Source organism: Lithobates pipiens, unplaced genomic scaffold, assembly GCF_037356315.1.
Source record: "Lithobates pipiens isolate NorthernLeopardFrog02 unplaced genomic scaffold, aLitPip1_a1.2 Scaffold_22, whole genome shotgun sequence".
Classification (NCBI taxonomy): Eukaryota; Metazoa; Chordata; class Amphibia; order Anura; family Ranidae; genus Lithobates; species Lithobates pipiens.
The window spans coordinates 56,318,905-56,333,798 of record NW_027507784.1 but is presented as its reverse complement, the minus strand read 5'-3'; the positions used below and the strand labels follow the sequence as shown (position 1 = coordinate 56,333,798).

At 40.6% G+C, this 14,894-nt stretch overlaps 1 protein-coding gene across 22 annotated transcripts in view; it reads right to left on the bottom strand.

The window, feature by feature from the left end:
• Positions 1 to 14,894, bottom strand: part of BAZ2B (bromodomain adjacent to zinc finger domain 2B) — a 459,321-nt gene that overhangs the window by 143,363 nt on the left and 301,064 nt on the right. The window lies entirely within an intron of this gene.

The window sequence follows — 14,894 nt, the reverse complement described above, 5'->3', positions numbered from 1 at the left end:
AGTGGGAGGAATAGTGCCTCATCATTGGTTTGAGTGGGGGGGAATAGTGTCCTATCACTGGTATTAGTGGGAGGAATAGTGCCTCATCATTGGTAACAGTGGGAGGAACAGTGCCCCATCGTTGGTGTCAGTGGGAGGAATAGTACCCCCTCATTGGTGTCAGTGGGAGGAATAGTGCCCCATCATTGGTATTAGTGGAAGGAATAGTCCTCCATTGTTGATGTCAGTGCGAAATAAATCCCCATCGTTGGCATCAGTTTAAGAAATGGTGCCCCATTGTTGGTGTCAATGGGAGAAATAGTTCCCTGCTGTAGATGTCACCATCAGGAATTATGTTTTAGTTGAAGGAATAGTGTCTTGTATCAGTGGGAGGAAAAGTACCCCAAGGCTTGGATAAAGGCGAGCAAAGGGCTGCAGTTTGGAGACCACTGTTTTAGAAGAACGAGTACAGCCATTATCTAACCACGTCAGGAAAAATAAATGGTAAAGAGAGACACAAAGCTCAAAAACAACATCTAGCTGTGTCAATTTTGTAAGCTCTATGGATAGGTGAGGGTTGCTTTTTGACAGCCAATTCTGCTCCTCAATAGCCACTGGCTGGTTCAGGAGCCTTCCTCAGAAACCTCATTTGGTCATATCGGTCATGATATCATCTTGCTAAAACCTCCTAGAGAGCTGTTGAATGATTCAATCCACCAATGTCCACCCATAACTAACACAACAGTTAGTGATGGACTGGCCTTTAACAGACACACAATTTATGAACACTCCGGTCTTTAAAATAAACATTTACGCAGTTGCAATGTACTTCGGAACGCTAAGAAGCTCTGTCATAATTTGTCACAAGTTTGCCGTTGCTTTGCTTTGATCTTTATGTGTATAGAATTTAAATGGCATCATTAGTCATACACGTATACTTAATTAACCAATATGCAGTCACTCGATGGAGCTAAAGGACAGAAAAACATCAATTCTCACCGCATACAAATACCAGGTTATTTTAAAAGTGACTGAATCTGCTGAAACCCTCCTGCATGGAAATTGTAGGCCCATTAAATGGTGTGCGAGAACAGAATCTGAGGTCACATTGGCTGCATTGCATTAAAGAATCTCTTCTTTGTGAACTCATAAATTATTTGTTGGAGTACAGATGAATACACTACAGCAAGCCAACACGTATCAGGTTTATCTCTGAATTCAGCTGAGGAAATCAGCTTTATATCGCAGAGCAATCACTCATTACCCGTCCGAAATGTCAATTTCTTTACAAAGCGCGGTTACCCAGAAAGTCACTTCTAGCATGAACTGATAAAATGCTTGACCGCTGAAGCCCATGGAAGACTAAAGAAATCTTACCTATTTACAATTGCTTTCAATTACTTACAGTGGAGGCATACCCCTACATGCCCTCAATTGTTCTCTTGGGGTGGGGACATTCCATTGATTAGATTTTATTTTCCCCGCTACTTTTCCCTTGAGGAAGGGCTAGCTTCAAGGGCATCTGTAGAGCACACAAACGTGAATGTTTGTTTAATACAAATCTGTATTTCTGAATGGCTGTGCGGTCCTTTTTCTATCGATGAATAACGTCTTACAGCCCAGGATCAAAATTGTAATATAGTGCCCCTTACCAGTCCTTAGATGTGGTGACTGCATTTTTTTTCTTTTGCCAGTTTTGTTGCATTTATTTTCGCATTTCATGTCCTAGGGCAGTGATGGGGAACCTTGGCACCCCAGATGTTTTGGAACTACATTTTCCATGATGCTCTACAGCACTGCAGAGTGCATGAGCATCATGGGAAATGTAGTTCCAAAACATCAGGGGTGCCAAGGTTCGCCATCACTGTCCTAGGGTGACAATGCTCACCCACGGTACTATATCTAGCATTATCATCTTAGGACAAGACTACAATGACTTTCCCTTCTGCTCTTCTCCATAACATGGGAGGAGGGGGGAATTCTATAATTCTGTAATTCTTAAGAGGCATTTGGGAACAATGGGCACTTTGCATTTATCAAACGTATATCTAATTGTATAGTTCATTGTTAGGATTTACACACCCTTTACACCTACTGGCATATTTAATGCTTGTAATTTAAAGGGTTACACCACTAAGTGCAGATCTGTGGAGAAGGGTCTGGTGAGTGTGATGTAAAAATAAATGCGTTCAGTAGAGATGAGTAGAGTGATTTCGGCAAAATTGATTTCAATGCAAAATTAACAATTTTGCCGTCAGCTAAATGCTCCCAAAGCAAAATTTTGCTCACTGAGCTGGATAAGTGAAAAAAATTTTTTTTTTCCAATAAAAACTTCTATTTTTTTATTAAGAAGTTAGATTTATTTTTTAAAATGATGGGTGTATTTAGGGTAGTTAATTTTTATTAGTGTTCTTTTTTATGGATAGGATCATTATTTGTGTACTGTCACTTTAAATCTGAACTAAAAATTTGTATTGTGTAGTTACCCCCCCACCCATTGAATACTAAAGGTTTAATGGGGGGGGGGGTATAAAGTAGTTAAATGCTTGTTTATTATGGGGGGGGGGGTTAAAAGTAGAGGAATACTTGTTCCTCGAGAGACTGCCCACATTCCAGGGGCCAGTGTAAAGTGAACACTGGTCACCCAGTGGGGAGGAGTACCCCCAACAGGCCATGTTTGCAGGTTTTCCTTTATCTTGCACAGATGCTTTAAATCAGAGTCAATGGCTTGGTATTTTGGACAGCTAGTTTACCTATAAGAAATTCCCAGAACATGGCCTGCTGGGGGTACTTGAGGACAGGGTTGAGAACCACTGACCTAGATTAAACAAGAGTTGAACCCTTCCTATCAGGGGGGTTGCTATACTTACTTTTGAAAGGCTGGTTTAAAGTGGTTGCAAACCCATTTTAAATAAATAACACCTGCAAGACACAGGCATAAAGTTATGAATTGATTTGCATTTTAATTTGTGAAATAAGTATTTAATCCCCTATCAATCAGCAAGATTTCTAGCTCACAGGGGTCTTCTTTACAGGTAATGAGTTGAGATTAGGAGCACTCTCTTAAAGGGAGTGCTCCTAATCTCAGCTTGTTACCTGTATAAAAGACACCTGTCCACAGAAGCAATCAATCAGATTCCAATCTATCCACCATGGCTAAAATCAAAGAGCTGTCCAAGGATGTTGGGGGCAGGGATTTTAGATGTACACAAGGCTGAAATGGGCTACAAGACCATCGCCAATCAGCTTAGTGAAAGGGTGGCAACAGCTGCTGCGATTATTCGCAAATGGAAGAAACACAAAATGACTGTCAATCTCCCTAGGTCTGGGGCTCCATGCAAGGGTTTCAGGGAGTTTCAATGATCATGAGAATGGTGAGAAATCAGTCCAGAACTACACAGGAGAATCTTGTCAATGATCTCAAGGCAGCTGGGACCATAGTCACCAAGAAAACAATTGGTAACACACTACGCCACGAAGGGCTGAAATCCTGCAGAGCCTGCACGGTCCCACTGCTCAAGAAAGCACATGTACAGGCCCGTCTGAAGTTTTCTAATGAACATCTGAATGATTCAGAGGAGAACTGGGTCAAAGTGTTGTGGTCAGAAGAGACCAGAATCAAGGTCTTTGTCATCAACTCAACGTGTTTGGAGGAGGAGAAATGCTGCCTATAACCCCAAGAACACCATCCCCACCATCAAACATGGAGATGGAAACATTATGGTTTGGGAGTGTTTTTCTGCTAAGGGGACAGGACAACTTCATTGCATCAAAGGGTCGATGGACAGGACCATGTCAAATCTTGGGTGAGAACCTCCTTCCCTCAGCCAGAGCATTGAAAATGGGTCGCGGATGGGTATTCCAGCATGACAAAAACACACAGCCAAGGCAACAAAGGAATGGCTCAAGAAGAAGCACATTAAGGATCTGGAGTGGGACAAAATCCCTCCTGAGATGTGTGCAACTACAAGAAACGTCTGACCTCTGTGATTGCCAACAAGGGTTTTGCCACCAAGTACTAAGTCATGTTTTGCGAAGGGGTCAAATATTTATTTCACTCATTAAAATGCAGTTCAATTTAAAACTTTTTTTAAATGGTTTTCTAGATTTTTTCTGTTGTTATTCTGTCTCACTGTTAAAATAAACCTACCATTAAAATTATAGACTGATCATTTTTTGTCAGTGGGCAAACGTACAAAATCAGCAGGGGATTCAGCACTGCGCTATTTTAACTGACAATTGCACAGTCATACAACACTGCACTAAATGTATATTATTTTTTCACACAAATTGAGCTTTCCTTTGGTGGTATTTGATCAAAAAAACAAACAAACGATATTTTCTGTTTCTGTTATAAAACATATCCAATAAATCACATTTCTCCGTAAGTTTAGGCAAAAATGTATTCTGCTTCATGTCTTTAGTGAAAAAAAATTCCAATAAGTATATTAATTGGTTTGTGTTAAATGTATAGGGGTTGATTTACTAAAGGCAAATAGACTCCCTCTGCAAGTGCAGTTGCTCCAGAGTTTAATAAAGGAGGTAAACTTCACTTTCCAAAGAATAGCCAATCACATGCAAGGAAAAAAAAAACAGCATTCTTGCCTGCACATGATTGGACGATGGAAGTCAGCAGAGCTTCTGCACATTTACTAAGCCCTGGGGCAACTGCACTTGCAGAGTGCACAGTCTATTTGCCTTTAGTAATCCAATCCCATAGTGTCTACAAACTATGGTATACAGTATATATCTGAAAATGTATTAATCCTGATGTACCTCATTTCATGAAAAATGCCAGGACAGTACAAATCCCCCCAAATAACCTTTTTTGGAAACTAGACAGTATGAAGTATTTAGTTAGAGGCACAAAGAGTTTTTTGTTCAGTCTTAGAGCTGGCGGGGGGGACAGATGCAGCATCGGACCAATGCTGCATTCACCTAGGTAAGTATGATTCTTAAATAAACAAAAATCCCATACTTCTCTTTTAATATAAAAAATATACGTGGCTACACAATGAAGTCAGATGAGATGGGGGTTCAATTTTAAACTGCGTTTGGGGTTCTTTACTGCTAGAGCGTTAAGGAACTCCCGTGTACCATTGGTGGCATCCACTGGGAGTGTAAATAAGTAAAAAAAAAACATATATTTGTGTTTCTTATATACACATTTAGGTTGAACTGGATGGACCTTTGTCTTTCCTCAACCTTACCAACTATGTAACTATAAACTGGTAAATCAAAAGAGACACCAATTTATCACAAGCAGTGCTTTAAATCACGAGCATAACTTGCAGTTATCCAGCCATTTACTACCAGCCTACATAGAATTGCAGCATGAACGAAAAATGACTGATATGTGAAATAATATTATGAGACTCTTCCAGTTACAATCTAGAATCACACGAAACCATCAGTTAAACAGGACGACTAATTCACCCATATAAATGCTACCTCCTCCTTTTATTTACAAAGCAATAAAGCTTTTTATTCTATGTAGCTTTAATCTTTTAATGGCTACCCTTCTGGATACAGCTGATTTTTTTCATACTTCTCATTTTGTTCTCTACAAATAGTCAGATAAGTAAATATTGCCAAATTTTTTCTTCTCCTCAATGACCCTTGACAATGTCTGCCAGTCTGCTATTTCATATAACTGCACATTATCAGGAGAGCACATTCTTTTCATCCCTCTAATTTATCTGTATACCTCAAGCCTTAAAGTGGAACTCTACCAAAAGGAAGCTCAGGAGATATAGGTAGTCAATGGGTGATCTGACCCTCAAATGACCACTCAAAACTCAAAGACACGGGTTCATCTTTCCCATTCAATGGGCAACATAATGGTGTCCTTTTATATATTGGCCTGCCTCTCCATAGGCTATCTCCTCTTCAGTCTATCATGAATGCTGCTGCCAGACTTATCCACCTTACCAACCGCTCAGTGTCTGTCAACCCTCTACTCCAATCCCTACACTGGCTCCCAATCACCCAGCGAATTAAATTGAAAATACTAACCACCACATACAAAGCCATTCACAACTCTGCCCCGAGCTACATCACCAATCTTGTCTCCAAATATCACCCAAATCGTCCCCTCCGTTCCTCTCAAGACCTCCTACTCTCAAGCTCTCTCGTCTCCTCCTCCTATACTCATCTCCAGGATTTCTCCAGAGCCTCTCCAATCCTCTGGAACTCGCTACCTCCACTGGTCCGGCTATCCCCTACTCTTGCTACCTTCAGGCGATCCCTGAAAACTCATCTCTTCAGGGAAGCCTATCACATCTCAAACTAATCTCCTACCACTTCCATCAGCTCATTCCCGACAGTTATAACCTTTTGTACCACCTGCCCCACCCTATTAGATTGTAAGCTCTTCTGAGCAGGGCCCTCTTAATCCTCTTGTATTTTAGTGTATTATAATTGTATTATCTCCTTTTTATATTGTAAAGCGCTGCGTAAATTGCTGGCACTATATAAATCCTGAATAATAATAATAATAATAATAATAATATTGGCCCATAAGCCAATAAGCAAAAGTCCAGTCATTAAAAGGGACTTATAAAGAGCCCCTATCAATGACTGGACTTTTAATAACCAATCAGCAGTTATTTTTTTGCTTTGACTACAGTGGGTATACAAACACAGCATCCCTAACTATGGGCACTCGCATTGTTATCCTTCGTGCAACATTTGGACAAGAAAAGCAAAATGTCAAAATGTATCCTGCACAGCAGAACAGGATCTGGTGGTAATAATGTATCAGAATCTTTGCTAACTGTTGATACATTTATTCAATAATCTTTGCTAACTGTTGCTACATTTATTCAATAATTGCTAAAGACAGTAGTGAGAGAATCACCCCAACAAGGACACAGCAATTAAAATTCTGACTCTTACCCACTATTGCAAACTTAAGAAAAATGTTTTAGCTAAAGTTGGACTTTAAAGGACAACTCTAATTTTGTACAACTGTCCTTTAAAAAAAATTCCCACAGTCCCACTAGGACAAATACCTTCAGCCCCGATCCAGCGATTTTCACTGTGCCCCCCAAAATGGCTGCTTCATAACTACAAGAAACGTCTCACCTCTGTGCTTGCCAACAAGGGTTTCTCCACCAAGTACTAAGTCATGTTTTGCTTGAGGATCAAATACTTATTCGACTCACTGAACTGCAACTCAATTTATAACATTTGTTTTATGTGTTTTTTTTCAGGATTTTTGGTTGGTATTCTGTGAAAAAATTACAGACCCTTAATTTCTTTGTAAGTGGGCAAACTTACAAAATCATCTGCAGGGGATAAAATAATTGTTTTCCCCACTGCGTATGTATATATGTGTGTGTTTTTATTCTTTTTATTTTAAGACCCAGCTTCCTCCTCTCTTGCCTTGAATAGCATAGCCCTTAGCTGCCTGCAGCCTTCTGGAATACTTACGTCAGGGATCCTCAAACTACGGCCCTCCAGCTGTTGCAAAGCTACACATCCCATGAGGCATTGTAAAACTCTTGACATTCACAGACATGACTATGCATGATGGGAATTGTAGTTCCTCAATAACTGGAGGGCCGTAGTTTGAAGACCCCTGACTTACGTCATGCTCCAGAAGGTTTTGGGGCCAGCCACAGAAATTGTACATGTGCCATGAGCAATCATCATGGGGCCAGCTTTCTCTTCATTGTTCTTGCAACTATTCCTACAATGACGGAGCTCATGTGAATTATGAGGGGGCCAGCTGCAAGAACCTGGAAGAGACAGCCAGCTCCCGATGATGTAAGCAAGAATAATGGCTGCGCAGGACTCCACGTGTGGCGGATTACAGCAGGACAATGCAGGCTTCACTGGACCCGTGAGTATATGTTTTGATGATAACCCAGTGAACAAGAAAAAGAGGTGATTAAAAAAAATAAAAATAACACAGAGGGTGAGGTTCCTCTTTATGTAAGTTCATATATGATTTTATAATAAATGTCCTATATAGGAAAAACACACTGGGGATTATTTACGAAAGGCAAATCCACTCTGCACTACAAGTGCACTTGGAAGTGCATTCGCTGTAGATCTAAGGGGTAGATCTGAAATGAGGGGAAGCTCTGCTGATTTTATCATCCAATCATGTGCAAGCTAAAATGCTGTTTTTTATTTTCCTTGCATGTCCCCCTCAGATCTACAGCGACTTTACTTACAAGTGCACTTGCAGTGCAAAGTGGATTTGCCTTTTGTAAATAACCCCCATTGCATACTGTATACACTTTCATGCTCTTTAAATGTTTTTTGCTGACTTTGTACATGTCAGTAAAATGTAAGGGTTCTGCAAATGTGTTTATCTATAAACCTATTTCCTTGAACAGAAAACAGAAAATCAAAACAGTAGACAAAAAAAAAAAAGATTACAAGTTCCTCCTTTAACATACATACGCCTCACAATAGACAGACAGCACCGTGAGCCGGGAAATTGGCCTATTCACATCAGCACACAGAGGGTACAGAAAGAATGTTTGTCTTTTGAAACAAGCTGTATATATTTCAGCGTTAAATGCATAAAAAGCCAGGATGTTTATATGTCCAGTATGTCAATAAGAATGCTTTGTGGGATAAACTCACCCAATATTTCTTTTCATATTTCATTTCATATTGCTTTTTTGGAAATATGAAATGAAATAAATAAAATGTAAAAGATTTAGGGTCCATTCACACCAGATGCGGTGGAACTGCGCTGGGCGGTTAAGGTGGGTCTGTGCATAGCATTGGTGTGTGGGCGCGATGCGCTGAAAAAAAATAATGCATGCACTACTTTTCTCAGCTCTCTGAAGCGCGTGGGGGGCCAATTGAACTTTATGAAATGTCTGTACAGTGCAGTACAGTGTGTAATTCCACCAGACGGCATTGCACACCAACCACTGCGTTATAGTACAGCAACTGGTGTGAATGGACCCTTAAAGCAAACCTGATGTCAAAAAGTGATGGTTTCCTGTGTTGTAAGTAAAATGTGTAAATTTTAATTGCGTCTAAGCTGTATCCTTAAAAAGTACCTTTTGTCTTGAATTCCTCCTGAACATAGCTGTGCAATTACTGGTATGTAAATGTGGCTAGGCACTCCTATTCCTACAACCTCAGAACTGTATATGTGCAGTGTAAGCCCTTGTACACACGGTCGGACATTCCGACAACAAAATCCATCGGATTTTGTCCAAAACTTGTGTTGCATACACACGGTCGGACAATGTTGTCGGAAAATCCGATCATACGTAACGTGATGATGTTATTTCGTCACGACGGGACTACGTTCAGGCTAGTAGCCAATAGCTTTGGTCTAGGAATTTGATCTGAGCATGCGTGGCACTTTGTCCGATCGGAATTCTCTACACACAATCGGACAAAGTCCGATCGGATCATGTTGTCGGAAAGTTTTATAGCCCAGCTCTAAAACTTTGTCCGCCGGATATTCAGACGGAAACAGTCCGATGGAGCCCACACACAGTCGGATTATCCGACAACACGGTCCGATCGGACATTTTCCATCAGAATGTCTGACCGTGTGTACAAGGGCTTAGAAGCCACAGCTGCTTCTGACTTCCTAGACTCAGGAGATTTGGAGTGAGGTTTGGTGACTGTTCTCCCGGCTGGAGGCTCGGACATGAAGAACGAATATTCTGCCGCTACCAATATGGCCGTCTCCACACAATTATACAGTAAATGCACCACAATATCCCAAACTGTTGACTACACCACTATATATAATATCAAAAAGGCTTTTATTACAAAATGCCAAAATAATAACAACTCTTAACACATTATACCTTCACCCAAATACAGATATAAACCATAAAAACACTACCGAACAACATGATAGCCCAAATCTGCTAAAAAAGTTACAGCTAAAAGTGGAACCCCCCAAAGGAGCCCTTTAGCTGAATTAACCTCAAAATCACTGTATAGTAAAACTTTGGATTGAAAGAAACTTGGTCTGAAAGTGTTGCAAGATCACCAATTTTTAAAATACATTTTGACTTGATAAACGAGTGATGTCATGATATACAAGTAGTTTAATGTCACAACTGAGTATAAAAGAGAAGAGAGGCGCCTCTAAGCCCTTGTACACACGGTCGGACAAAATGTCCGATCAGACCGTGTTGTCGGATAATCCGACCGTGTTTGGGCTCCATCTGACTTTTTCCATCGGAATGTCCGACCAACAACGTTTGAGAGCTGGATATAAAATTTTCCGACAACATGTTCCAATCGGACCGAAAGTTTGTAGAGAATACCGACCGGACAAAGTGCCACACATGCTCAGATCAAATTACGAGACCAAAGCTATTGGCTACTAGCTGCAACGTTGTCCTGTCGCAACAAACGAACGCCATCACTTTATGAACGATCAGATTTTCCGACAACTTTGTCCGACCGTGTGTATGCAACACCAGTTTCGGACAAAATCCGACCGAAAAAATCAGACGGATTTTGTTGGCGGAATGTCCGACTGTGTGTACAAGGGCTAAGTGTAGACATATGGTTACATTTAATGAAGGTACAACATTTAGCACCGATCACCGAGCTTTTGTTTTGATCATGTGATCAGCTGTCATTGGCTGACAGCTGATCACATGGTAAGGGGCTGGGACCGGCCCCTTATTCGGATCGTGATCACCCGAGGCTCAGTGACTCGGTGATCACAGCGCGCACACTGTAGGGCACATGCAGGGAGCGTGCACAGCGGAGGCCGTCATATGATGGCCTCCCGGGAATTCAGATCCACACTGTGGCCGCCATTCGGCCATAACGCAGATGCCAAGTGGTTAATGAAGAGTCTATTTTAACAGTTTGGCAGTTAGCATTTTCAGGAGGTCAGTAATGGCAGCCCCCATATTTCATGGCTCAGTTACAAAATCTGGTTAAAAAATCAGGTTTTATGTTTTAAATAAAAACAAATAATCAGTTTGGTTGATCTGGACACCGCTCCCATTTTTGTTCCTGCAGTCTTGGCACCGGTAATTTCAAATCAGCCACCAGCATTAAATAAATTTGTGAGTAAATGAATGGACAAATGACAGATTCTATTATAGAGTCTGTGAATGAATGAAGACAAATGAGGCTCGCTGCACCAATGTGGGTCAATAAAAAGCATTACAGAATTGGCAAGAGCGTGTGAATGATGCCACCCTGTTGTTTATGTTTTGGACACTGCCATTTAACTGCAACGGTGGCGATTCCACCATTTCAGAGCATTAAGTACAGAAATCCAGATCATTTTATAAGGAACTGTTCGGAAATATTTTTACACTAGTTAATGTTTAATGCATTTCACTTTTCCATCGCAGGTGTTCTGTTTCAAAAACACCTTTATTTAAAATGTAACTATTAAAATACTCTGTAATCCCTGATGAAACACATTCCTGTGGGCAGACTCTTGTTCTCAATAGGTGTATTAAGCTCATGATTAATTTTCTAGCAGAGAGCTGACATTTTAAATACTGTTTTTCCTGTACTGTTGATGAGACTTATTCCCTCTTGAAATGTCACTGCAAGAATCAAATGTTTCTATATCAAGCAGGCAGTGCAGGGAGGCATACACACAAATAGGGCTAAATAAGTGAATAATATGAGGTTGTGTGAGAGGAGATTATACAGAAAGCCGAAAGCAAGACCTGAAATATAAAAAATGTTGTATGTGTATTACCTACTACACCGTTTTATCATTTTAAGATACTTTAACCTCCCTGGCGGTCTGATTATGTCTGATTTTTGAATGTCAAAGCGGTACATTGTTTTGCATGGAAATTTGGCGGTTTATATTGTAGGCCTGTAATTCTAAAGAATAACTCACTTAACCACTCGCCGACCGCTGTCGGCAAATATACGTCGGCAGAATGGCACGGCTGGGCAAAGTAACATACCCGTATGCTACTTTGAATTTCCCACTGTGCGCTCGCTTGCGTGCCTGCCGTGAGCTCTGTGACCGTGCCCGCGGAACCCGCGGACTCGATCGCAGCGAGGATAACCGTGATCGTGTCACAGAGCTGAAGAATGGGGAGATGCCAATGTAAACAGCATCTCCCCGTTCTGCCTAGTGACAGGACACTGATCGTCTGCTCCCTGTCATCGGAAGCAGCGATCAGTGTCACGTCACACACAGTTCATCCCCCAGACAGTTAGAAACACTCCCCTAGGACACACTTAGCCCCTCCCCATCCCCTAGTGGTCAACCCCTTCACTGCCAGTGACATTTTTACAGTAATCAATGGAATTTTATAGCATTGATCACTGTATTAATGCAGATGGTCCCAAAAATGTGTCGAAATTGTCCGACGTGTCCGCCATAATGTCGCAGTCATGATAAAAATCGTTGATCAACCGCCATTACTAGTAAAAAAAAAATATTAATAAAAATGCCATAAAGCTATCCCCTATTTTGTAGACGCTATAACTTTTGCGCAAACCAATAAATAAACGCTTCTCCGAGGGGGTTACCAGATGTGGGGAAGAACCACCAGGGGACCCCAGAAGAGCAGGTTCGGGGCTACTCTGTGCAAATTGAGCTGCACAGTGTTGGTAAGTACGATATATATATATATATATATATATATATAGATATATATATATATATATATATATATATATATATATATATATATATATATATATATATATATATATATATATATATATATATATATATATATATATATTATTTTTTTTATTTACCTTTACAATCACTTTAATTCTACAAGTGATTCTAATTCACTTTCGCTGTTTTCTAACTGGTCTAAAACTGATTTTGACATAGAGGGGCAATTTCTGGATGCCATGGACATTCTCAAGTTTCCAGGCAGAAAGAATGGCATATATAATATAAAAGTGCAGGCAGGGCACTGGACAAAACACTAGGGACAAAACTGATGTGAAATTGTTTGATACAGTAATATGATTGCAGATTACAATGTATTGCGTGTGTTATGTTTTTTGTACTTTTTTTAATTTGCTCCCGGGCTCCGCCCCCATGCGGTTGTGACGTTGCAGGGAATGGAGCCCGGAACATTGATGCATCGGGCGGAGGACACACCAGGAGGACATCGCAGGATCCTAGGGACAAGGTATGTAACTGTACCTGGATACTGCGATGCATTTGTGTGGCTCAGAATTACCGCTATTGGTACTGAAAATGAACCCCGAGCCACACTCATTACCGCAAGGGAGGTTAACCTCCCTAGCGGTAATCCTGAGTCTGGCTCGGGTTGGGATTTTACTGACAGGAGCGGTAACCCAGAGCCAGACTCGGGATTACATCGCTGGATGCAGGGGAGGACACAGGGAGAGTTACTTACCTTGTCCCCTGGATCCAGTGATGTCCTCCGCGCTGTGTGATCGAGCTGTTCTCCGCTCGATTCACAGTGCCGAATGCCGCCGAGCTCTGTTCCCTGCGACGTTACGGCGCACAGGAGTGGAGAACGGCGGAAAATTCAAACAAGTTAAAACAAACAAAACACACACAGCACTGTAATCTTACAGATTACAGTACTGTATAAAAAAATGAAACACCCCCTTTGTCCCTAGTGGTCTGTGCAGTGCCCTGCATGCACTTTTATATTATAAATACTGTTTTTTCTGCCTGGAATTTGGAGATTGTCCATAGCAACCAAAAAGTGTCCCTTTTTCAGTGTTTTAGGATTTGATTACATTATTGAATAATTTTTATTATTCTTTATTATATTATAAACTTGATCATACCCGGGATGTCTGCTAGACTCTGGTTTGAACAGATTTAAGAGAGTTATTCCTAAGAATTACAGGACTACAATATAAGACGCCAAATTTCCATGCAAAATAATTGTACCGCTTTCAGCACCTAAATCCAGACTGAATCATACCGCCAGGGAGGTTAAAGAGAACCTGCGACAAAGCTAAGCAATTCAAATGGCATAAGACATACTTTCAATTAAAACTTCCTGTAGCAGCTAGGGCAGTGGTTCACCAGGGTGAAAGACATTGGGATTGATTTACTAAAGGCAAATAGACTGTGCAGTTTGCAAGCTTGGTTGCTCCAGAGCTTAGTAAATGAGATGAAGCTTCACTTTGCAAAGAATACCCAATCACATGCAAGGTAAACAAAAGCAGCATTTTTTCTTGCACATGATTGTATGATGGAAGTCAGCAGAACTTCCCCTCATTTAATAAGCTAGGGAACAATTGCATTTGCAGAGTGCAAATTCTATTTGCCTTTAGTAAATCCACCCCTTTATGTCTATGGAAAACTCCCCTTCTTCCCTCAGAAATAGAACGGAAGATCACAGACAGACCTGGTAGTACAGGATCCAACTTCAATATACAAATGAATGCAATCAAAATGTTTGACTCCACCAATATACAGCGGGAGCTCCCCTGGCTCCCTCACTCATTTATAGTATACGTGGCTCTCTCTTTCTTTTTTTTTTCTCTTTCTTTTTTTCTTTTCAGAATGTATGCATGTATGGCCAGCTTTAGTGTTGCCCATCACATTTGAAGAGCTCTGGGAGTGTACAGATTGCAATTCAAGAGCCACTATTACAAAATGCATCATATTAAAATAATAATTAATTAAGTAATAATTAAGGATGGAAAAGTACAATTATACATTTTAAATGCAGTAAGACAACTGGTCTATTGGTTGAACTGGATGGACTTGTGCCTTTTTTTTCACTACCTATGTAACTACTGTATGTAACTATGCAACTGATTTTCCACAAAGATAGTTACATAGTTACATAGTAGGTGAGGTTGGAAAAAGACACAAGTCTATCAAGTCCAACCTTTGTGAGTGATTATATGTCAGTATTACATTGTATATCCCTGTATGTTGTGGTCGTTCAGGTACTTATCTAATAGTTTCTTGAAAATATCAATGCCACCTCCTGTGGAAGGGAATTCCACATCCTTGCTGC